This window comes from Balaenoptera borealis (genome assembly GCF_965194805.1).
Source record: "Balaenoptera borealis genome assembly, chromosome: 12".
Classification (NCBI taxonomy): domain Eukaryota; kingdom Metazoa; phylum Chordata; class Mammalia; order Artiodactyla; family Balaenopteridae; genus Balaenoptera; species Balaenoptera borealis.
The window spans coordinates 18,476,721-18,501,576 of NC_138869.1; the positions used below are offsets into that span (position 1 = coordinate 18,476,721).

The following is a 24,856-nucleotide window of genomic DNA, read 5'->3' on the forward strand; positions in this document are numbered from 1 at the left end:
TGGACACTAATTTATTCATTAGTTTATCACCAAAAAAAAAGGAATTAACACAGACAAGGCTGTAGTATCTCAGCCTTTAAATCTATGAGTGCATGTAGGATATTATGATCACTAAAGTAAGATTCTCATCTGGAACCTTCTGTGACACTGAATTGAGCAAATTTCAAACTTATTTAAGGAGAGTTCAGAAGTACAAGTCCAGTTTGTCACTTTCCTGTCATAATTTCAGGCTGAGATTAAGAATTTAACTTTCCTCTGAAGTAAGAGAAGGCACCAAGTTTAATCATGTTTGCAGGAAAACAATATCAGAAAAGAAGGGAAGGAATGTGGCTTTACAGAACACAAAAAAATCCTTTCTAAAATCTAGAAAGTAATAAATATTATCTAAAATACTATTTATTTGTTTTTAATTTGAGTATAGTTGATTTACAATATTATACTAGTTTCAGGTGTATAACATAGTGATTCAGTCTTTTTATAGATTATACTCCATTTAAAGTTATTACAAAATAATGGCTATATTTCCATGTCCTGTACAATATATCCTTGTTGCTTATTTATTTTATACATAGTACTCTGTGCCTCTTAATTCCATACCCCTATCCCACCCCTCCTGCTTTTCCTCTTCCCACTGGTAACCACTAGTTCCTTCTCTATATCTGTGAGTCTGTTTTTGTTTTGTTATATACATTTATTTTATTTTTTAGATTCCACATATAAGTGATAACATAGAGTATCTGTCTGTCTCTAACTTATTTCACTAACCATAATACTCTCCAGGTCCATCCAAATGCCAGAACATCATTCTTTTTTTAGGGCTGAGTAATATTCCATTGTAGATATATAGCATAACTTCTTTATCTATTCATCTATTGATGGGCACTTCCATATCTTGGCAATTGTAAATAATGTTACTATGAACACTGGGGTTCATGAATCTTTTCAAATTAGTGTTTTTGTTTTCTTTGGATATATACCCAGCAGTGGAATTGCTAGATCATATGGTAGTTCTATTTTTAGTTTTTTGAGAACCTCCATACTGTTTTCCACAGTGGCTGCAACAATTTACAATCCTACCAACCAGGTACTAAGGGTCCTTTTTCTATATATCCTTGCCAACATTTGTTATTTCTAGACTTTTTGATGACAGTCATTTTGACAGGTGTGAAGTGATATCTTATTGTGGTTTTGATTTGCATTTCTCTGATGATTAGCGATGCTGAGCATCTTTTATACATGGGCCTGTTGGTCATCTGTATATCTTCTTTGGAAAAATGTCTATTCAGTTTTTCTGCCCATTTTTTAATTGGGCTTTTTGTCTTTTTGATATTGACTTGTATACTTTTTTTACATTTTTGGGGGGTATTAACACATTATCAGTCATATCATTTGCAAATATTTTTCCCATTAAGTAGGTTGTCTTTTTGTTTACAATATTATTTAAAAGGGATTAATATTATTTTTTAAAACTACTACCTTAATACAGGTATATGTGTAAATATAAGCTATAATCTCTATATTGTGATATGTCTATGAGCAATTTGTAAGTATAGATCTTTCTAAACATGAAATTGTTTAATTTCTGAGTTTAATTATATTGCGTAAGTCATTGCTAAAGTAAAGTAAACCCAAAAACATTTTAAAGAAGTTTGCAGTGTAAAAAAAAAAATAGTGCTTTCACCATTTAACCTAGTAATTATTTTGCTTTTTGTCTGAGCAGATATTTTTAAAACTGGAGAGAATATTAAAAGATGTAAAACATGACAGAGAGAGAGGGAGTTACAGGAGAGAGCAAGAAAGAAGTATAGAATGTCTGAAGGTAATGTTATATCATTCCTGGTTTGATATCATACTTTGCAATGCCTTTCTAACTCCAAGGGACCATGACTTTCTGAATTCTTGATGGCATCATTAAACAGCTGTGCAACACTCATTCTGGAACAAAAACGCTCAGGCGGGAACACTGGAATTAACTGTGGAGAATACAAATTAGCTAACAGATTTATTCCTCATACTGACATAATAAACAAATATTGATGGCTTCCTGTGGTATAATACGTTCTTATTCATTGCTTCACAACTCACTCATAGCTTCTTCATTTTCTCTTCAATGCTTCTAAATGGGTGATTCATCCTACACTTCTCGAAATATTAGTCTGTTTACAGTCTTCATATAGCTAACAGATTGTACATCATTAAAGTAGCTCAGTGATGGCTTTCACTGTAGATTGTTGTTCTCTTTCAATTTATTTGCTTTTTTATTTCTTTTTAAAGTTTAATAGAAGAGAGGAAAGTAAATGGCATATTTTTATTTAGTAATAAATTTTTGATTGTACATAGTAGTATTATGTTTTTAATAACTTTCAGCTTTCCAAATACATCTAAACATAGCTAAAATACGAATTAGTCAAAGCAAAAATCCATAACCAAAATAAGTATCTTTTCTTTCTTTTTTACATAGTATCTTAATCCTTACCCAGTTGTATAGTCAATTTGAAAGGAAATCATAAGAGCTCTGTCCATCTTTCTATTTACAGTAATGTTGGGACTAAGAAAAATGCTACTATTCTACTTAGGATTTTTTTTTTTAAGTATGGATGGAGTTTTCACATTTCTATGAAAAAGGCTCAGCACTAGAAATATTTTTTACATTGGTCATACCTGATTATATTATATAGTTTATTTAAGTCAGAACTACTCTTTTGAGTAGTAGGTAGTATTGGTAGGTACACCATAAAGGGATAAAATGACACCAAAAAGGGATAAAGTTACATACCCCAAATTGTAGAATATACCAGAGTGAGCAACTACACAAAACTTAAGAGTGCACACACAGAAATTCTGCTAGGTACATACTATCAGTATTTTAGAATGCTGAATACAGGCATCTTGAAATGGAAAACCCAACTCTCACACCCTTGTTTCTCAGTTATTTATTGGTTGAACACGGATCAATGCCATTGTCTGCTATTAAATTTGTATTCTTTATAGATTCCACACTGGAATCACAAGCAAATCTGTCCATTAACGATAATGGACATTGAATATAAATAACTGCATTCATGATGTAATGCGTCCCTAAGTAGTGTTTAAACTATTGTATTGTCAAAAAATCTCATTCTACAGCATTGCTGGGTCTAAATTCTTGTTAAAATGTATTGTGCCTTGGAAAAAAAGTGACAAGATTAGGCCTGAGACAGTAAAGGGCATGTCAGTCACAGTGTAGTTGGAACTCATAAAGTTCCTACAATAATGTAAGCATGAACTTTACAAAGCATTTCACTTGCTTGCAATACAGTATTCTCCTCACTGCAATACCAGGATTTCAGCTTGATGATGCAGGAACATCCCATTGAGCTCAGTAAATTTAGATGTTACATTGGAGTGACATATATTATTAACTGTACATTGATAACAAGACACAGGAAAAAATCAATTACAACCTCTTTGGAAAGAAGTTATCAGCATTTCTGAATCCAAATGCCTATATATCCCCTGTCGTGTACGCCAAGAAATAACAATAAATAATATGATAACGGATACATTATTTATGTAGGTAATAGTTTTGTAATAATCTAAATGTGGCATCTGAAATGATTTGATACAAGATATCCAAGGCCAACATTAAGGGGACAGCTATGCTCTGAGGATTGATAAGTGGCGTAATGGAAAGAAATAGATTTTGACTCAGACATCCTGGGCTTATGACCCAGATCTGCTACATACTACACTATACTGTTTGACCTCAGGCAAGTCACGTAACCTCTGTGAGTTATGCAATTTCAACATCTGTAAAATGCAAAATAGAGCGATTTACAGGGTCATTGTATAAGGAAATATATTTGAAACCCATTGCAAACCGTGTGTGTGTGTGTGTGTGTGTGTGTAATTTACTTATGTTATTAGAAAGAATCTTGACATAGATACATCTAATCATTGGTATTTTTGTCACATTCCCCCTTAGCATACATTTCTTCTTTTCTACAAAGTACATCCTCCTTCTCATGTCAGTAAGAGATTAATGGGGAACAAAGGAGTAGGACATCACATAGAGCATCGTACACCACACAGAGATACTGTTTAAAATAGCATCTTATTGGGTTAATTATTTAACCTCTCTGCACCTTAATTTCCTTGTGTATGAATCATGAGAAAATATGATCATATATTGTTGGTGAACTGACTAAAAATAATATGCTATGATCACAGAGTAACCCCCCAAAATAACTGGTAGTTATCATAATTTTGTGCTCTATTCTTGCTGGTAACTGATCACTGTTAAAATACATTAATGATCTCATGTTTGAAGTACCTTCCACCATATATGCATTCCTAGCATAGAAGGTATCAAGGCTAAATTTTTGTATGAGCTCATTCTTTAAAGGATAGTCTTGATCATAGCAACCAATGTTGTCACAGGCAGGTTGTGCCTATAGCCATTCCAACCTCATCTCCTATAGTCTAGGTATCCTGTTAGACAGGTACTAGACTATCCAACTGCTATATAGGCTGACAGGTTCTACACATTTGCTAAACATCAAGATGTTTGGGTGCTATATTGCTTATTGAAATAATTACACTCTCAGCACACACACATACTTTGCAAGACATGAATAAAGATCACAGCACTTCCAAATTGCATTCACATCGATAATTCGATTTCCCTTAAAATAATTCTTTTTTACAGATGAAGAAACTAATGCACAGAGATATTAAGTAATTTGCTTAAGTCACATAACTGGTGAGGAAGAAAGCAAGATATAAGAACCAAATTATTTATCATTTAATTTTATTGCAATATGTTAAACATGTTACTAGAGCTTCTGAAAAGTCCTCAATATTTTAATATATATAAATGGTATATACTTTATTTACAAATTGTGAAAAATCTAGATTTAGGGATAAAATAAAATCAAGTGGTTATATTCATTTTTTAAGAATTTTGAATGCAATTACTTTAGACTTTCTAAACCATTTGGATACATGTGTTTCAATATCTTTGCTACATGATTATGTATCACTATTGAGATTCTACATTAACTTTCAAATACCTTGCTTCTTCTTAAAGTGAAGAACATGTGTAATTTATAGGTTAATGACTGTTTCAAACAAAACCAATTTATTCAACATACTGGTTGGTTTATCTACTCAAAGAGCTGAGTTTTCTCTGTTTAAAATGAGTAGCTGAGGGCTTCCCTGGTGGCACCGTGGTTAAGGATCTGCCTGCCAATGCAGGGGACACGGGTTCGGGCCCTGGTCCGGGAAGATCCCACATGCCGCGAAGCAACTAAGCCCGTGCATCACAACTACTGAGCCCACACGCCACAACTACTGAGCCTGCACTCTAGAGCCCACAAGCCACAACTACTGAAGCCCACGCGCCTAGAGCCCGTGCTCCGCAGCAAGAGAAGCCACCACAATGAGAAGCCCACGCACCGCAACGAAGAGTAGCCCCCGCTCACCACAACTAGAGAAAGCCTGTACGCAGCAATGAAAACCCAACGCAAAGATAAATAAATAAAAATAAATAAGTTTATTTAAAAAATAAAAATAAAATGAGTAGCTGAAACTTGATTTATCATTTCTCATTGTTTCCTCCACATGCCCTATGTTCCAGGCACGATAGAGAATCTATTGTTTCTTGAATAAGGTTCATACATTCCTGCTGCTATATTTTTGCTCATTGTCACCTCCACACTCTGGAATTCCCTAACCTACCCTTTTCTGTGCTCCTACAAAGTATTACTAACCATCTTCACTTTCCCCCTGCTTGATCTCAGATACAGTATTAGAATAATTCTATGCAGCTACTCTCAATGTTTGTACTTAAAATATATTTGCCATCTCCTCCTCAGCCTTTTTCAACATCTCCCTTCAGCTCTTCCCTACAGCTGCCAAGCAGGGAGGAACAGGTTGTGTTTAAATGTCTATTTGTATGTCTATTTGTCCAGGTTCAAATCTACACCACCCCCCTCAGAAAGCCATTTCTGATTTTTTGCTTACTTGATTCTCACCTGTCCCTGCTTAAATCAGTTGTTCTTTTCTCTGCACTACGTAGCATTTGGTCTCTCAATTACAACATTTTTAAAAATCAGTTTTGTAGTATAACTATTTGATTTCATTTTGTATACTCCCTATGTATTTTAAAGAAGACTCACTAACACCTAGTTGAACTCATCATCAATGTGTCTATGGCTCCAAAGCTGTTATTCTCCCCTGTCTGAATTATTCCAAGTGCTTCCTAACTGGACCCTTTGTTCTGTCCTTGCCCCACTGGGTTTTAATCACAGCAGCCAGAGTGATGTTTTAAAATCATAAGATTAATCATTTCCTTCCTTTGCTCAAAACTCTCCATTGGTTTCCCATCCACTTGGAGTAACAACCAAGATTCTCACAATGGCCTCCATGGCCTCTAACTAGGTCCCTGCTCCCTTCTGCTTCTCATCCCCTCATCTATTCCATTCCAGCCATACATAGACTTTTTGCTACTCCTTGAACTCTCCGACACAAAGCAGCATCAGGACTTCTTTACTTGCTCTTTCCTACACTTCTTCTTTCCTCAGATACCCACATGACTCACTTCTTCACTTCTTGCCTCAAACGTTACCATCTTATTGAGGTATTCCACGGACACCCTATTTAAAATCGCATTTCCATTAGTGCCTTGCTTCTTCCCCATTTTGTTTTTTTCTTTCCATCTAAAAGACTCGCAGTATATGTTTTTTTAAAATTTGGTTTATTTTTTGCCTACTTCCGCTAGAAGGTAAAGAGAGGAGAAACTTGTCTGTTATATTCACTTCTGTATCCCCAACAACTAGATCCAGTCCTGATACATAGTATGCACTCAATAACTACCTACTGAATATAATTACTTACTGAATAAATGAATCAATTCATCCATTATATATAATGGATGAGTCATAATACATCAGAAGTAATAATAATCCCTAATACAATGCTGGAGGATACTAGCTAGGTGAGTATAGTCCTACATTTTGACGTGAGACAAAATTCTAGCCGTCATCACTTATCTAACCCCATCCTTATTCTGGCTGCAATTTGGAGACAAACATTTCAACAGCTGCTGTGTGGACTCTGACTGAATACTTTCTAAGCTTTCCCATTATTTGTTGGGCAGTTCTATTGTTCAAGTCATTAGAAATGGTGGCTGGGAATCTTTCTCTAGTTGTTAGAATTCCGCTGCACTGATTAGGCTTTTCACCTTTAGAGTTATGCTTATACTGCCATGGCTTGACTCAAATATGACCAGAAGTTACCTAATCAAGACAGTTCATGAAAAGCTTTCTCTGTCATTTTAATTTTCATGCTCGTCTTCAGAGAAATCTGCAGCACACATGCGCTAAGGCAATTTCCCTTACAGAGGCAACATCATTCCTGGTGTATCCCCTCAAAATCAAAGTTTGTCTTTAAAGTCCTATAAATTATAGGTAATATCGCTCTTGTGTTCCCCTGAGAGTTGCTTCAGTTATTGCTGCTCCTCTTTGAACTTCTAGGGTAGGCTCCAAATGCCAAACCACAGATAATATCTCTGCAGCCACAGCATCCGATTCTCTGGCAGCCGTTTCTGACAATTGCCTTGGCAGCCTGCACGTTCCCTCCAGTTCTCCTCACAGCCTCAGTGTCCAGAGGGCTGCCGTCTTGGATGAAATAATGTTTTACACATTTATAGGCTCTCTAATATGAGGGTCATCCTTTTTCTGAGCCCTGGTGAAAGAAGCAAGCCTGTCTGCTCTTGCATATCACCCTGGAGTTCCTGTCCCCAGAACTGCCATTTCACCTCATAGGGTCTGGCCAAAAGGCATGCATCACATTCTGGGCATGTCACATAAATCTGTCTCCTCGATTTTGGGTCACTTTCCTGTTTTAGAACAGGCACGGGGCAGCTTGCTTCTCTATTAAATTTAAGTGGTCCTCATCAAAGTGCAGAACCTCTGCTGCGAGTGAAATTAATAGCACATTTGATGCATTGCTGGCACTCCACTAATGGATTTTTGACCACACAGCAGAGTGAATATGACTGAAGTGTTCAGAAAGTAAACCCTTTATGCAAGTTCTTTTTTTGTGGTCAGATGGGATCGATATCCGTCCTATAGGTTAAGCAAAACACGTGAGGTTGTGACTGCCATTGTTTCAATTTGGGAGTATGTTTTTTTTTCCTTTACCATATGTAATCAATAATGTGCTCATTAAGTGGTAACTTTGTATCTGAAACTGTGTCAGGCTCTATTTTTTGACATAATATTAGGACTCAAGTTGTTCTGAGTTTCTTGAGAGTTACACTGCAAACACAGATGAAACAGAAATTGAGACAAGACAGATTGCAATTAAGATGAAAATCTATGTTGGATAAAGAAGTGTCATAGGGCAGAGATATCCTTAAGGGTCACAATAACTAGAAAGGCTTTATTAAAGGTATAGGATTTGAATTGTTCCTTGAGTTTGTTATGTACTGAATGCTGCAACAAAGGGTTTATACTCTCATGAAGTCAAATTCATAATCCCAGGTCTGCCCATAACTTGTTATACTCCTAAACTGAACCACAATTTCACATATGCATACCTCTATCTCATGAGACTGCTTGCTTTCTTTCAAAGTGTTCTGCAGTTTCCTACCTTTCCCATTTGCTTACAACCTAATGTCCATTCATTAAAGGTTTACTCCTACTTTAAGTCTCTGCTCAAATTCAAATTATTCCAAAAGTGTTTCTAGATCATTTGAATCAGAATGAATTTATTTTCTTCTTATGCTTGTAACATTTAGTATTCCTTTAAGCCTCCTAGCATTCCTTTGGTACTATTTTTCTTTGATCAGATAAATTATGTGTGTGTGTGCGCTCTGTTGCTTTCAGAGAAGATTGAAAATTTTATACAGCTCTGTAAAACACAGTCTAAGTGCAAAGAAAATTAGGGATCTCTTTATATAATGAATAGCAAACACAGGTTTTTTGTTTTTATTTTTCAACTTCCAACTTTTTGCACACAGAAAGAAACATTACATATCTACTTTCCTGAACTCGTTTTGGGAAATGGACACAGAGGACTGAAAGCAGAGGGAGGTTTGCATATTGTATTAGGAACAAGCCATTTTCCCCTGCCTTTTCCTAGTTGAGTTACATTTTGTAGATGGCAAAGAGGAAATATTTTCAATAAAGATGGAATTTTACAGTGCCCATTTCTAATATCGTAAAAAACTTTGCTGTCAGTACTCTTCATGGGACCTGTTTCCAATAGCAAGCTTCATTTCATCCCACAATAAATGCAAAAGAATCCTTCCTTTTGTGGATTTCTCCCTTAAAGAGGCAATCCCTTATTTTGCTTGTCAGACTCAGCCACTGTCTATTGGAATCTAACCCGAAATCCTTGATGGATAAATCCTGTTCTAAATGCTAAGGCATATCAGAGTTTAGTCGGAAAATTAGTCACCACTTTGGTGTACTCAGAGTGTATCAGAGGAAAGAAATGAGTCAAGCATGTAAGGTCTTTCACTTTGTTGTCTTTTTGTAGCCCTGAGGTAGAATCCATAACCCACATTAAAGTTGTTATACCTGCTACAACCAAGACAAAGATTTTGCAGCTCCAGTCCCAACTGAGATTCTTGGGACCTATATCAGTGATACTTAATAAATAAAATTGACTTTCCTTTTTGTTAATTTTTAGAGGAGGATATATCAGTATAATAAAAGATGGAAAAATACATAGGCACAAAAACACAGGCACACACGCATACTAGCTTCAACTTAACATTCCTCATTCATCCCCTCCTGAGCTGACAAAATAAGTAGGACAGTCCCATAGTGGTTACTATGACATCTATCCTAGTTTGTACCTTGGAGAGGCTGCCTTGGCAATTGATACACTTTTTCTTGGTATCCTCTCCTTACAGATTTTAAGGAAGGCCTCCAAGGCTCTGTAAACACTTGATTTGCGTTTGAGGAATGCTTGGAGTTTATATTCTACTTGGGGGAAATGAGCAATGAGGTGAGGGTGCACTACATTAGCTAAGGATGTTAGAGGAGAAGGCTCTTGGTTATGATGATGCATTTCATTACAGATCCACTGCAAAGGAGGCAGCCATACAAAGGTCTGGAATAAGAACATTCTGGAGAAGAAAAACAGTTTTAACAACCTGAGCTAGGACGAAGTTTTATTCCTGATTGACATAAATGAGGTTGGTGGTGCAGGGACATAAGAGTAGTATGTGATGAAGGTACAGTGGGAGGGAGAAGCCAGATGGAGAAGGGATTTTATACGTGGTTAAGGGTGTAGACTATATTCTTATTGCCATGAGAAGACACTCATTTTAAACAGAAGATTGATTGGGTATATTTACTCATAAAAAATTATCTTGGTTACTTTGGAGAAAATAGTCACTAAGAGGACAAAAGTGGAAGCAGAGAATTTTTTGGAAGCCTATTTCAGCAATCCATTGAACGATGACAGTGGCTTAGTCGAGGATTGTATCCATGGAAATGGAAATACATGCACAGGGTCATTATCTATTCTGGAGAGAAATCAACTGCAAATCTCCTAGGTTTTGGGTGGATAGTGCAATTTACTGATACAGGGAAGATGGATGTTATAATAATCCAGAGGATTATTTTTTCACCTTATGGCCACAGACACTTACTCATGTAATAGATTCTTATTGAACAACCTATTGTACAGAGAATCATTCTTTCTCTAGAATTCACTGGTTCTTCATTAAAAGTATATATAAAACTGAGACATTTTGTAAGCATTCGTTATGTGCAAAGCATTGTGCTAAGCACTTGGTGTGGAGTGCATTTGGTAGTTATTGTCTTTTTTTCTGTCAAGAATCTCTTTCTGGTAATTCTCTGATTCTAGTCAAAAGTGAGCACATGACAGAGAGTGAGACCACCAACGTCCTTCCCTGGGATTTTTCTGCTAGACCTTGAAAGGAAGATAAATTCTTTCTCCTTTGCGGAATCGTTCCGTGACACATACAAAGACTGAAGAAATAAAGTTAACATTTTAAAAAAATGAAGAAATTAGGAGTGCATCAATACAGTCTCGCTGGAAATGAGTTCAGAAATACCTGAAGACTCAGGAGGTTCCCCTGATCCCAGAGTTCTCTCTTTGATCTGTGAGCTTCCCCAGGTACAGTTCCCTCATCAAAGTTTACCCTCTCCATCTCTTATTCTTGCTTAAGAGAGTTCAAGTTGTATATCTATCCCAATCAACAGAGGCAGGAAAAAATTTTCATTTCACCCTACAGTAACTGGTTAAATTGGAATTATGATCCCATTTCACAGAACAAGAAGCAGAATTTAAAAGCCTGAGTCGTGGACTAAGATCAGACTTCATGTAGTGAGACAAGTTCTCAATTGTGGGTCCTTCTCTGCTTAGAGTCCAATTTACTAACACCTGCATGGAATTATGCCCTGTACTCTGGGTGGAAAATGGATATGTGTCTGTTTGTGTAGAAATCAGAGGACGGAAGAAATAAAACTCAGTCAGACCTAGGTCATATCCTCAAGGACATTAAAATTAAAATGTCATAAACATAGCATGTAAATAATAATAAAACGAACATGAAATAACTGCTATAATAGAGGGACAATGAGAGTGAAGAGAAAGGATGATTAATTCCCATCAGGATATCAGGAGAAGGTCTTTGAACTGGACTTTGAAAGATAAATCGTCTGTTTATTATGCCTCCCCTGTCTATGCAAATCACCTCTTATGTAGCTGCTTTGATTTATCTCATAAACTCATTTATCCTTTATGGTTCAAATACAGGTTTTTCTACCAATTATTATTATTTTTTCTAACATGGTCCATGCACTTGAATCTAAATGCTGTGTCTGAATTCCCCAAATGGAAACTCTAGAAATTATCCAGTTCATTTGATCCCTGGAAACAAGTGAAAGGAAAACGTACTTTGATTCAAGACCAAATTAAACTGATAATCGTCAAAGCTGTGCTTTATTTTATACAGGAAGTTGAAATCTCAATTCCCTACAGAACTTTACAGATATTTCCCCCCAGCCAATTCCTTTTTTTTCCATTTTCCCCTACTAACTATAGTTTTTCTTTGCCTTATTTTTGATTCTTATTCTCTTTTCCATCTCTTTTCTCAGTTCACGCTAACAATCGTGGCTTATTTGAAAACTGCTTCAGGTAGATAGTGTTGCTTCTGCTCTTATATAAAATTACTTAGTGCTAAGAAGGGAGTGAAGAGCTCCTGAATGAAACTTATTTGGAACTCTTTTTCAATTCCACATCTGACAGTTTTTGTCTTTCCAAACATTAGCATTACAGTCTTTTTTTTGTTGTTGTTGTTTTGTTTGTTAGTGATTGATAATAAATCCCCCTTGAACATAACTATACATTTTACACTGCCTGTGACTTCCATGGATGATATTATTTTTTATGCATAAGTTTCAGATTATCCTGAAGGGAAGTAAGGCAGATCAGGATATGAATTGCTTCTGGGACTTTCTGAAAGATCACAATTTGTAGAAAAACAGTGCAAACATTCCATTACCTGGATGACCTTTTGTCTATACTTTGACTTTTTACACCCTCCTTTTTCTCAGCCTCTCCAAGGCCTTGAATTCCCTCTATCCTTTTATTCTTATTTCATGTAATATTAGTCCTCATCTTCTTGACATTAAGCCCAACTTAAAGATACTTTGAAGACAGGCTCCTAATAAATGTACAGAATAAGAAAAGGGCATTGAATGACATCAGGCATATCCCTCAGCATCTTAAATATCACACTTTGATTTGCTATCAATTTAATACAAAACTCATGCACAACTAGACTGTTCTGAGCTTCATTAATAACGTTTGGTGGTTGTCAGGTAGCATGAAAAAAGTTAATATACCTTACATAGTCTCCCAGCTTTCAACTAGACAAAAGTAACACATTTTCCCTTCTTTGCTGATTTTTTTTGGTAGCACTATATCATTGCAATGAAGTAGAAAAAAGTGGAAACTGGATTATTCTGGATTCTTTTTTATACATAGTTACAACCTAACACTTCCAGCATGTATTTTTAAATCCTTTAGAAATGATTCTGAACCTTATTATCAGATATTTCAGGAGTCTTATTGCAACTGACCAACAAGCCTCATGAATTTAGCTCTCCTTTGCCGTGATGGCATCAACATGAATAACACTTTTTTGTCAGTAGATGGAAAACAAATATTCTCTAAGAAAATTCACCTATAAATCTTTTCTAAAAGATTTACTTAGTAATCGAACACAAAGGGAATATTTTTAAAACTACACTGGCTCCAGCCTTGAATGCTCACTCCTCGTGGCTTACTTCTATCTTGTGTTTAACACTTCCTAGTACCAGATCCTCCAAAAAGGATTTCCTGACCATTCTGCCTCACTCAGTCAAATTTCTTGCTTCCTAGTATCAGCTGGACCCTGTCAATACCTTAAAATAGCAGCTATCACAGAAAGACATTCTCTATTTAAATACCTCTCTCCCAAAGAGAATATAACTACTAGAGGGCAGGAATTGGGTTTTACGTATTGACTTCACTTCAAAGAAAGTTGCTGATCTGAACTCACTCATTCATTTCTCACATGAAGTTTGTATTATAAATCCTACTTTAAAGAGAAGAAAATTAAAACTTTGAGCCTCAACCCAGTCAGGGTCTATACAGCTGGTAACAGCAGGGATAAAACATGAACCCAGGACCGCCTGACTCCAAAGTCTATACTTTATTTACTACAAGGCATTACAACTTATCAGACGATTAACACTACTTTGGTCTGCCACTGATTTGAAGTAATGAGTTGTTAAAAATAAGACTAGATATCTGATAAAAGATTTGTATCTAGAATTTATAGAACTCTAACAATTCTATAATAAAAAGACCGAAAAATCCAGTTAAAAATGAGCAAAGGATTTGAATAAACATTTCACCAAAGATAACACATAAGCAACTCTTAAGCATATGAAACACTATTCGTTGTTATTAGAAAATGCAAATTAAAACAACGAGATACTATTTTACATCCACTAGGATGGTTAAAATAGAAAGAAAATAACTGTTGGTGGGGATGTGAAAAACTGGAACCACATCCACTTGTGAGAATGTAACATGGTATGACCACTTTGGAAAACAGTTCGGTAATTTCTTAAGAATTTAAGCATAAACTTACCAGATGATAAGTAATTCCACTCCTAGGAATCTACAAAAGATAAATGAAAATATACGTTGTTAACATAAGGACTTCATAGTGAATGTTCACAGCAGCAGCATTATTCATAAAAGCCCCAAACTGAAAACAACCCACGTGTCCATCACTGGTGAATAAACAAAACATCGTACACCCATATGATGAAACACTGTTTAGCAATCAAAAGGAACAAAAACTGATCCTTTGTCTACGTGAGTGGACCTTAAAAACAGTATCCTAAGTGAAATAAGCCCGATGTAAACATGATATATATGATTCCATTTATAGGAAATGTCCATAAAAGGCAAATTTATAGAGATGGAAAGGAGATAAATAGTTGCTTGAGGCTGTGGGTGAGAGTAGGGATTGAAAACAGACAGGTACAAGGAATTTTTCAGAGTAATGAAAATGCTTGAAAACTGGATTTGTGCCAATGGTTGTGCAACTCCATATATAATTGTGGGAATATATTATTGAATCATATGCTTAAAATGGTGAATGCTATAGTATGTAAATTATGCTTCAATAAAGCTTTAATAAAGTGTGGACTCTTGGATAATTTACTTTTTATGAACCATTTGCAACATAAATCTGTCTTTTTTTAGCATTAAATTCGCAGAAGTTCTTCCCAGCAAAACCTATTCTTAGAACTCACTTATCTTCCAAAACTATATCTAACTACTGCTATAACTAGGGTTAAGCAAACTCTTTCTGTAAAGGGACAGATAATAAATATGTTATGCTTTATGGACAACACTGTTTCTAACGAAACTATTCAACTCTGCTACTGCAGAGCAAAAGCAGCCACAGATCATACGTAAATGAATGGGTGTCACTGAGCTCCAATAAAACTTTATTTAAGAGAACAAACAGTGGGCAAGGTATGTTCTGTGAGCCATATTCAGTTAATAGCTGCTATAGACTAGTAACCTTTGATCTTCTAGTAAAAACTGAAGTTGCAGTAAATTATATCCTAGAATTTGCAACATGAGGAAACAAAGCCCTCAAAGCATTATAATTGTGCTTTGCCTATTACTTCTGACTTGCTCTTTGTTAAAAAAAAAAAAAATTACAGGATTTCAATCCTAGAATAACAATAGCTATTAATGATTGAATGCTTTCCAGTGGCCAGGCACTGTTCTAAGAAATTTACATTCATTGTTTCTTTTAATTCTACCAACAACCCAAAGTGGAAGCCCCAGAGAAGTTGAGCTATTTTGCCCAAGATAAAAGACAGAATGAATTAGACTGAGGAGACATGCACAGGAGGTCTAATTCCAGAGACCACGTTTTTCTAAACCCCTATGCTCTCCTGCCTCCAGACATCAATTGGTACCTAACTATTTTTGAAGAACAAACTGTGGTTTCTACTTTGTTGGATAGGGATGAGTTCCTTCATTGAAGAAGGTGAAAAACATAGGGAGCTCACTATGATATCTGGGAATTCAGACTATGCCCTATTTCTACTTGGAACTAGTAACACTTAATACAAGTAAGATTTCAGATAAGTGGGCTTTGTCCCTTATTAAAGCACTTTGTATTTCTATGATAAAGGAGAACTTAAGTTCAGTTTTTAAAGAGACCTTGGATAGTGATTTCAATCATTAGTTAGAACTGAACTCTCTCTTCAACAGACTTCTTTGGATCAGTATTTCTTAGAACTGTTGATGTCATATTGTACCTTAATGCCAGCCACCCCCCGCTCCCCCATCTATAGATATATGTTATTTACAGTATATTCCAAAACAGTGATTTGTTTTGCTAATTCCAGAATGAATGAAATTCAAGAACAACACCAAAATGTCGATTTACTCATTTTGTTGACCAAATGTCATCAGGGAAGCTACTTTGCAAGTCACAGGGGAAATGAAGCATTTCTAATTCAACAAGTTAATCCTGTGATTTGAGGGACTTGAGGGGAGAAGAAGAAACTGCTTAATGCACTGCATTAGTCAGACAAGCATCCATGAAAATAAAAGGCTATTAAATTGTTCAAATGCAATGCTAAAATAAAAAGCAGCAAGTTTGTGGACTGGGGTAGAGTGATTTCAAAGAGAGAGCTGTAATGTTTACAGAGTATTACTATAGTGCTAGACAGGGAATCAAGGTAGAAGCTCATAGGATATAATTATAATCCTTACTTTTTGGAGGTGGTAAAGCTTTCTGTCCAACTATGATTAGTTTAGAAACTGGAGTAGCCCTACCATACAGGGGAAGTTGACTGGTGAATAATAAATTGTGATAATGACATAATCCTGGAAATTTACAGAGTACTCAGTATATGTCAACTGGATTTCAGCTGGAGGTGTCAAAGGGAAGGTAATAAAACAGGGGGAAATATCTTCAGCCCTGTCTATGCTTCCATTACTTGACTCAAATGCTTGTTTTAAATTTAAATCAAAACAGGGAGTATGGTAAAATGGAAAGTGTTTTGCAATTAGAGCCAGGAGATTTGAGTTCTAATTTTCTCATCTTAAATATGCCAATTATCATCTCTAATGATAATTAGCAATAAAAGCTTGTTATTTTTAATGGAAGATTTAGACTGGGTGATCGCCAAGATTCCTCATAGATGTTATCACCCAGGATTTCACTGTGCAATACCATTTTTAACAAAACATGATTTTACAGACTGTGTTGTTTTCTCCATAAACACTTGAGACACTGCATGTAAGAAGAAAAAGCTCCTTCCACTTTTCTTGATCATATTGTTTCTCCATACACTCAGGATACATAAGAACATCCAACTCTTTATTGCCCATAATTAGATTATCCTTTAAAAATATTTAATCTCAGACTTGCCTTTTCCCTAACCTCACTAGAATTGATTGATAAGTACTGGGGTAGAAAATCTCATGTTTAAATATAGCTTTGGACAATGAATTCATCCTGTCAAATAATAGCACAATGACTTTGGAAAAGAGTTTTTGAATGATCTGTGGAATTACTTATGAGTATTTATAACCATAGGTTGACTTGATATGATTCTTACATAGACATTTTGTATTATGCTTAAAATAGATTTTTAAAATAGATTAATACAGAACAAAAACATCCTTAATGTACTGTCTTATTGTCCAATACAACAAAATATTCTTGTATGCATCTAGAATCATAAACATAATTATCATAAACAGTAAAAAAATAACATTTCTTATTAAGATCTACCTTGAATTATAAAATAAAGACCTTGCTTATAGCCCAAGAGACCCTATGCTAATTGTGTTGAATGATTAATTTTGCAAAATTCAAGCACCACAAAGTTCTCTGCTGGCTGAGGAACTGTCAAAGCCACTATGAAAATATTCCCTTCAACCACCTTGTACGATATCATTATAATTAAATATTGGCAAAAAAAGAACATGTAGATTAAAGAGTATACGGGGTGATCTAGGGATGTGACATTTACCATAGCTTTTCTTATCCATTCTCAAATTCCACTTTACTGTTGTTTACCTCAGTCAAAAATGTTACCACATTGACATTCCACTTACATATTTTTATCAAGAAAATTCTGCACTTTATTAATAAAATGTCAACTGCATCCATGCCATCGTGACATGAAAAACTTCAGATTTAATGGCATTAGTGTCTTGTTATTGACATGAATTTCTTTGGTGTCTATATATCTTCTCTTTTTCATTTTAGAGTATTGGGCCCAGGATACGGAAGATGCCTGACACAAAAGCAAGGGGGATGTAAAAAAAAAAAAACAAACCCAGAAACAAATGTGACAGATTTTCAAGAGTTGCCTCGACTTAGCTTCCCTCCCCATTTTCTTCCCTTCTTGTTAACCTTTTACTTGAGAACATCAAATAAAAACATTTGCAAATAGCATTTCAGTTAACACTTTAAAACATCTATTTCTTTCATAGGCCCTTCAGTTGACTACAGTTTCTATGTCTGTTTGGTTCTTTTTTTTCTTATTATATGCCACCAGAAGTCAAGAAGTTTCTAGAACCTTGACACATAACTGAATCTCAGTACCTAAGGCCCGAACATTGTCTTTTAGTTGTCTTTCTATATCATAAAATGTGAGTTATAGTTCTTTTAATGAAACAATACAAAAACTTTTTTTAAAAAGGAATAATTGAGAGTCTCCGTAAGACATAATTAGCATATTATAAGGCATTAAGTTGGTTCAGTACTGTGTGGAAAAGGTCAAGCCTTCACTTGAACAGGGAAGAGTTCAGGAGACCTAAGGCATAGAGACAAAATCAAAGTGCTTTCAATAGTTTTCATTTAGTAAAAAATGTAATCACTATGCATCAGTGTACATTTCTTTAAAGCAACTATTGTGCAGTTAGAAACTTACTTAGCAACTAGGGAGTTCTAAATATTTTATCATCTAAGTGGGCTTATAAAACTTGTCAGGAGGTGCAGATCAAAAGTGGCACCTTTGGGCTTCCCTGGTGGCTCAGTGGTTGGGAATCTGCCTGCCAATGCAGGGGACACGGGTTCGGGCCCTGGTCCGGGAGGATCCCACATGCTGTGGAGCAGCTAAGCCCGTGCACCATAACTGCTGAGCCTGCGCTCTAGAGTCCACAAGCCACAACTACTGAGCCTGTGTGCCACGGCTACTGAAGTCCACGCACCTAGAGCCTGTGCGTCACAGCAAGGGAAGCCACTGCAATGAGAAGTCCGTGCACCGCAGTGAAGAGTAGCCCCTGCTCCCCGCAACTAGAGAAAGCCCATGCACAGCAACGAAGACCCAACGCAGCCAAAAATAAATTAATTAATTAAATAAATTTATTAAAAAAAAAAAAAAAAAGTGGCACCTTTAATTCTGCTACATACCAGGCTTGACACTGTTTAGAAGTAGGAAATTTGGGAGTTTCTTCTCAAATGCTCTTAGGAGCTATTTTCTTAACTGTGACCACATTAATGAGGGGAATGTGCAGCCAAATTATTGCCTTTTTTTATGAGATTTAAATTTTAATTTATTGTATATACCGAAGAAAATATTTTTATATTACTCTAAAAAACCAGCAGATATAGGAATTACCAGAAAAATTGTTTTCTGATATAAACCAGATACTAGAAGAAACTACAACTTCATTTAAACTAGGGATGAACCAGGTGTAGGAACACGTTGACTGGTGGGTGCCAATTGCATTAGCACCTTTGACAGCTGGAAAAGGGCCAAGCTAACCAGAATGATGCTCTAGATTTTAGGTCAACCACGTATTTCTCTCCTCTGGGAACAACTATCTATTTGCATTATTTGCAGAGTTATTGACTTAAAATCCATGTTTTTGGATTTTAGAAGGATTGCTAGAAGGTAGGTCAGATAAAACCTGTTCATTCTTTCTAGCCCTGTTCCATAAACTTCAAACCAGGCGACAAACTCTTGAGATTTTATGCATAGATATTTTATTTCTGTTTTTCTATTGAAAATATTTTGGTTTTAAATTTATTGTAGGCAATACATCTACAAACCTAAATGTAAAAATACCAACTGTAGTTACTATGGTGATAATGTAAATCAGTGTCTCTTCAGACCTCTTTAGCAATTTGTGTTCAAGATGAAAAAGGAAACTCTTCAAGTTTCTTTGACCTACCGAACTGCATGCTTTGCAAATACCAGTTGGAGATGTATAGACAGGAGTCAACAAACAGTTATGATTAGAGGAGGTGAAATTCTTAGACATCTGTTGTCATTTAAAGTACTCTAAGCTTAGTTTAGTTGTTTCCTTGAACTCTCATAACATTCAGAAACTTCCAGATTCTGCATTAATGATGTACTCTTCCACACAGTTACCCTGTTTTCATTTACATATGGCAACCAAATACAGTGATATTTTGCCACTTGTGAATAAGACCACGACAGAAGAAAAAAAGTTGTGAAAAACCTACCTTCAATATTTCGAATAAAACTGTCAATGCTACGGAAGAGAGTGAATCTTCACTTTTTTGACTCAGGCTCTGCCTTCTCATCTGAGGATATAGGTTAGTTTTGAACTTTTTATCAGGTAGATTATCTGTTTCATTAATTTTCCCCCCTGAGGTTTTATCTTGTTCTTTCACTTGGAACATATTCCTGTTTCTTCACGTTCCTCGACTCTCGGTGCTGGTTTCCGTGCATTAAGTGAAGCAGCCACCTTCCTGGTCCGCAAGGAGAGGCCTCGTGTAGATGGACTTTATCCTGCAGTCCTGCCCCGGCTCTTGGTTGTCTCTCAGGCTTTGTGACCGTCCAGCAGCCTATTTCATTTTTCGCGGCTCCCAGTGGGTGAGCTCTGCCCAGCCCTGTCAGCGTCCTGAAGGGAGGGGAGGGCTCAGCCCGCACTGACTCGGCTGACTGGAAGCCCAGCCTCAGGCGGCAGCTCTTAAACAAGCGCACATACGCAGTCCTGTGGGGCCGCGCGCGGAAGCCGCCAGAGCCAGGCCGTCTGGAGGTGCCCCCTGTGCGGCAGCGGCAAATACAAGGGTTCCAGAGGAGCGTGGAAGCTCCCGTGTGCGGGACACGGGCAAACTATGGGGGCAGAGGGGCCGCCAAGATGGCGGCGCAGCGCCCTCAGGGGCGTCGGCAGCCTCTGCTCGCAGCAGACCTGAGCTCCCCTCAGGCGGGAGCTCCTCACAGGCAAATAAGTCTTTCTCAGAAAGATGGGAGCACATTTTAGTCAGCGGTGTGCGCAGAGCCCTGGCGAGGGCGGCCTGTGGAGAACTGCGCCTTCCGTGGTTGGTTATGTCACAGCTGCACGGGACTCAGGAAAGCAACACCCCCGACCCCACCCCCATCTCTGGAGCAAGAGATTCAAGGGGCGTGTCCTCGGCAGCAGCTAAAAAAGCTGGGCCCCAGACGTGTGGAGAAGCTGCCTTCCAGGAAATGCTGGCACACTTTGCGTGGCATAGAAGAGCACAAGGAGGCACCCTCTGAGTAAGGAAAAAAAAGAAAAAGGAAAGGAAAAAAAAAAAAAAAAGATGGTGCCCGCGGGCTTCAGCACCACAGAGGAAGAGCGGGAAGATGGCGCCCACCAGCCCGGTCCGCAGAGAGTATCCCAGCAGGTTCCTGCCCTTCAAACCCACACTTAAAATTAGCAAATGAGTCTCTTTCACATCGAGTCTGGGCACCTTTTAAAGGGCTGATTCTGCGCCGGGCGCTGGAGTAGCGGGTGAGTCTGTGCGAGGAGTTTCTCAGTTCCTCTCAGCCCCTCGGGTCTTGTCCCTGTGGACTCCGTCAGTCTTCAAAGCCAGGGGTTTGGGGGCCTTGTCTCCCAAGTGCAGGTCTTAATAGTTGAGATGCCCGGTGTTGGACACCCCAACTTTTCCTCAGAAAAAAAAAAAAAAAAAGCTTCAGGTATGGAGCTCCCCCCTGATTTTGGGTCGCAGCTTAGATGTGGCTTCCCTCTCGGCCCAGTGTGAAGAGGTCACTCCACCAGTTTTAGGCTCTTTTCAGAAGACATTATTCCATAGATAGCTGTAGCTTCCGGGTGTCCAGGGGAGGAGGTGAGTTTGAGGGGTTTTTTTTTGCTTTGCCGGGTCTTAGTTGCAGCATGTGGGATCTTCCATGCGGCATGAGGGATCTAGTTCCCTGACCAGGGATTGAACCCGGGCCCCCTGCATTGGGAGCGTGGAATCTCACCCACTGGACCACCAGGGAAGTCCCAGTTTGAGTTTTTCCTGAGTCGTTATCTGGACCTGGGACTGAGCATATACATTAGAAGTAGAATTAGAAGTATGGCTGTCGTTTCCATCAGAGTACTGGTTTGTTGGTTTAAAACCTCAGGAGCTTCTCCTGTGAAATCTGAAACTGGCCCCCATACACGGAAGGCAAGGAGAGACCAAAGAAAGTAGCAGAACATTCCAGATTGGTAGGGGGCAGTTTTAATAAGCAAGGGACTTACACACAGGGTTTGTCTTGGGCGGTAGCAAGATGAGTAGATCTCTCACCCACCTGCCAGAATCTTGGAAGTTTATACAGAGGCCTTAACTGGGTGCATTCGTGTGTACCATCCAGCTCGGTCTCAAGAACACATCACTCTCTCCAGGCTGAGTTCTTGGGGGAGCTTCTAGTGCAGGGAAGGCAAGTGGGATGCACATTCCGAGGACAGGGGATTGGTGAGGAGCCTCCAGTTGTGTGGGCCCAGCTCACGTGTCAACAGAGTCACATTCTCTCCATGACCTCCTCCAGTACGGTTACATAAAATTACAAGTAGTTTCTTGTGTATTTGTTTTCTCTCTCAGGCTGTAAGGAACTCTGCAAATGGAGAGGGTACTTTATTCATATTTTTATAGTTCAATACCTTTAACCTCAGATCTTGCTTTTCAAATATTTTTGTATAGTTTCCATATTAGAACCTAGGTTAGCAGTTGGTACATAGTAAGTACTCATTAACACTTAATGAATGAAATTAGAATTCAGGCCAACAATTATTGAGTACTAACTTATGCCCCTCAATGAATGAAACATTATGGGATTTAAATAACTTATTCTAGATATTAAAGGGTACATTAGCATTCCAGTAGCCCTCTAACATGAGAACTATACTATAAGAATTCCCATTTTTATCAAGAGGAACAGAGGAAGAAGAAAATGTGACATGAGTGACTCAAGGCATAGGAGAATTTCCGGATAGAAAAAATTTAGAATTATAAGTTATTGAGATAAGAACCTTCTTTAATAGGGATATTCATTCAGTCATTAAAAGTAATTCTGTGTCAGCCTAGAAACAAGACCATTGTCTCTCACTGTCCTCTTTATCCTTTGGTTCTATTATTACCATCCAATACTTTCAACTTAAAGTTTTCACTCCGACAGGTTAATAATGAGAAGCACCGTTGTTTCCCATGACTTGCGGCATGGATTGCCTCATTGGAATCTAATCATTTGCAATTATGCAAAAAAATTGAAAAGCAAGATCTACACTCAAATGTACTGTACAAATTCCATTTAATATGTAATTGCTTATATTGGCAATCTCTGTATTGACTTTCCCCAAGCAGGGCTCAAATTAAATGAATCTGTCTTTCTTATAAAATGACCATTCAACTCATTTAAAATAGTTTTATAGTCAACTTGCATTTGTATGATATTCATAACAAATATCTTATTACAGTACAACCGTGGGTTTTTATCCAATAGCAATTATTCCTCTATCTGGCACTGCTTTGCAAAATGTCAACATACTGTAAAAACTGTATCAATCATGCAAGTGGAATGGGAGAATAAATTAGTCAAAAGTCTCAGCTAACTAAGATTCAATTCAAGTTGCCCCAGGTGGTATTCCTGATAAATTTCCTAAATCTCTCATATGAGATTTCTAACAAGATAAAGGACAGCACTTTGCTCATCATGTTCTGCAAAAGCGCTTTATCCAGAAAAACAGCCCTCCTTGCTGAAATACAGAGCAACAACAAAAAAAAAACTGAAATGAATTGGGAAAATGCTTATGTAATCTTATTTAGAGAAAATTAAGATGTTTGGTGATGCAGATTTTGGTTTAGTAAGACTTCTACTTAAAACTCGATAAAAATAATTTAATCTAAGGTTTATGACAGTATACAATCTCAGTAAAACCACAAATTCAATTTTCAAACTACTTTTATAACCATTTCTGCACATTAATCATAAATATTGAGATTTTCATTTGGAAGTACAAATTAAGTTAATAAAGCAAAGTTTTTTATTGAGATATAATTGGCATATAACATATTAGTTTCAGGTGTAAAACATAATGATTCAATATTTGTATATATTATGGAATGATCACAACAGTGAGTCTAGTTAACATCAGTCATCATACATAGTTACAGTTTTTTTTCCTTGTGATGAAAACTTTTAAGATCTTTTAAGTTTAGCAACTTTCAAATATACAGTACAGTATTATTAACTATAGTCGCCATTCTGTACATTACATCCTCATGACATTTATTTTATAACTGGAAGTTTGTACAATAAAGATTTAATGCCCTTTACGTACTGCCCTAAAATGAATAAAAATTTCAAACCCTCTTCCATTCAGTGTAGGTCTTCCTTTAACCATATTGACCCTACTTGCTTCTATACCTTGAAATAGTATTATTTTCCATTTCAATGGAGTGCCTTTTCTTGAACAAATCATTATAAGCACTGCACAATGCTTTTGTTGCTTATAGTCATTATAATAAAAGTTCCCCTTCAATTAGCTTTTAAAAATCAGATTATATTAGGTTTGGTAAATTATTTTTTGCTCGTTCATAAGTTCAACAGATATTTAATAATCCCCTGATTAGAAAACTATTAAGCCATGGTTCTCAGCTGGGGGTGATTTTTCCTCCTAGAGGACATTTAACCATGTCTGAAGACAGTTTTGGATGATTGTCACAACTGGGGTGAGGTTGCTACTGGCATCTAGTGGGTGCCCAACATCCTAAAATGCACAGGACAGACCCCACAGCAAAGAGTAGTAGTGTAGAGGTTGGTAAAAACCAGTGTAAAGAAATTATCAATAAATCACTCATAACAAGGCCTGAGATCAAACTCTAGCCCTGACCAGCCAGAGCCACTTCAGACAATTAGCATAATTATCTCGTTATAGTATAAAGGAAACTTCTATCTCCTGTTTTATGGGCTGAGAATTGTAACATACACCTCACTGGTCTATAGTGAGTATTAAATACAACAAAATGTATCAAGATATTTTTGTAAACTCTAAAGTAGCTTACAAAAAGGAAAAATAATTGATAATAAGA

The 24,856-nt window shown here is 36.9% G+C and overlaps 1 long non-coding RNA gene across 1 annotated transcript; it reads right to left on the reverse strand.

Annotated features, from left to right (window-relative positions):
* Positions 1 to 5,541: 5,541 nt before the first annotated feature.
* LOC309607163 lies at positions 5,542 to 24,309 on the reverse strand. Its single transcript, XR_014232292.1, has 2 exons — positions 18,964 to 24,309; positions 5,542 to 18,582 (listed from the first exon to the last, which is right to left on the reverse strand). It is a non-coding gene; the product is annotated as an uncharacterized lncRNA (long non-coding RNA).
* Between the last annotated feature and the right edge of the window lie 547 nt (positions 24,310 to 24,856).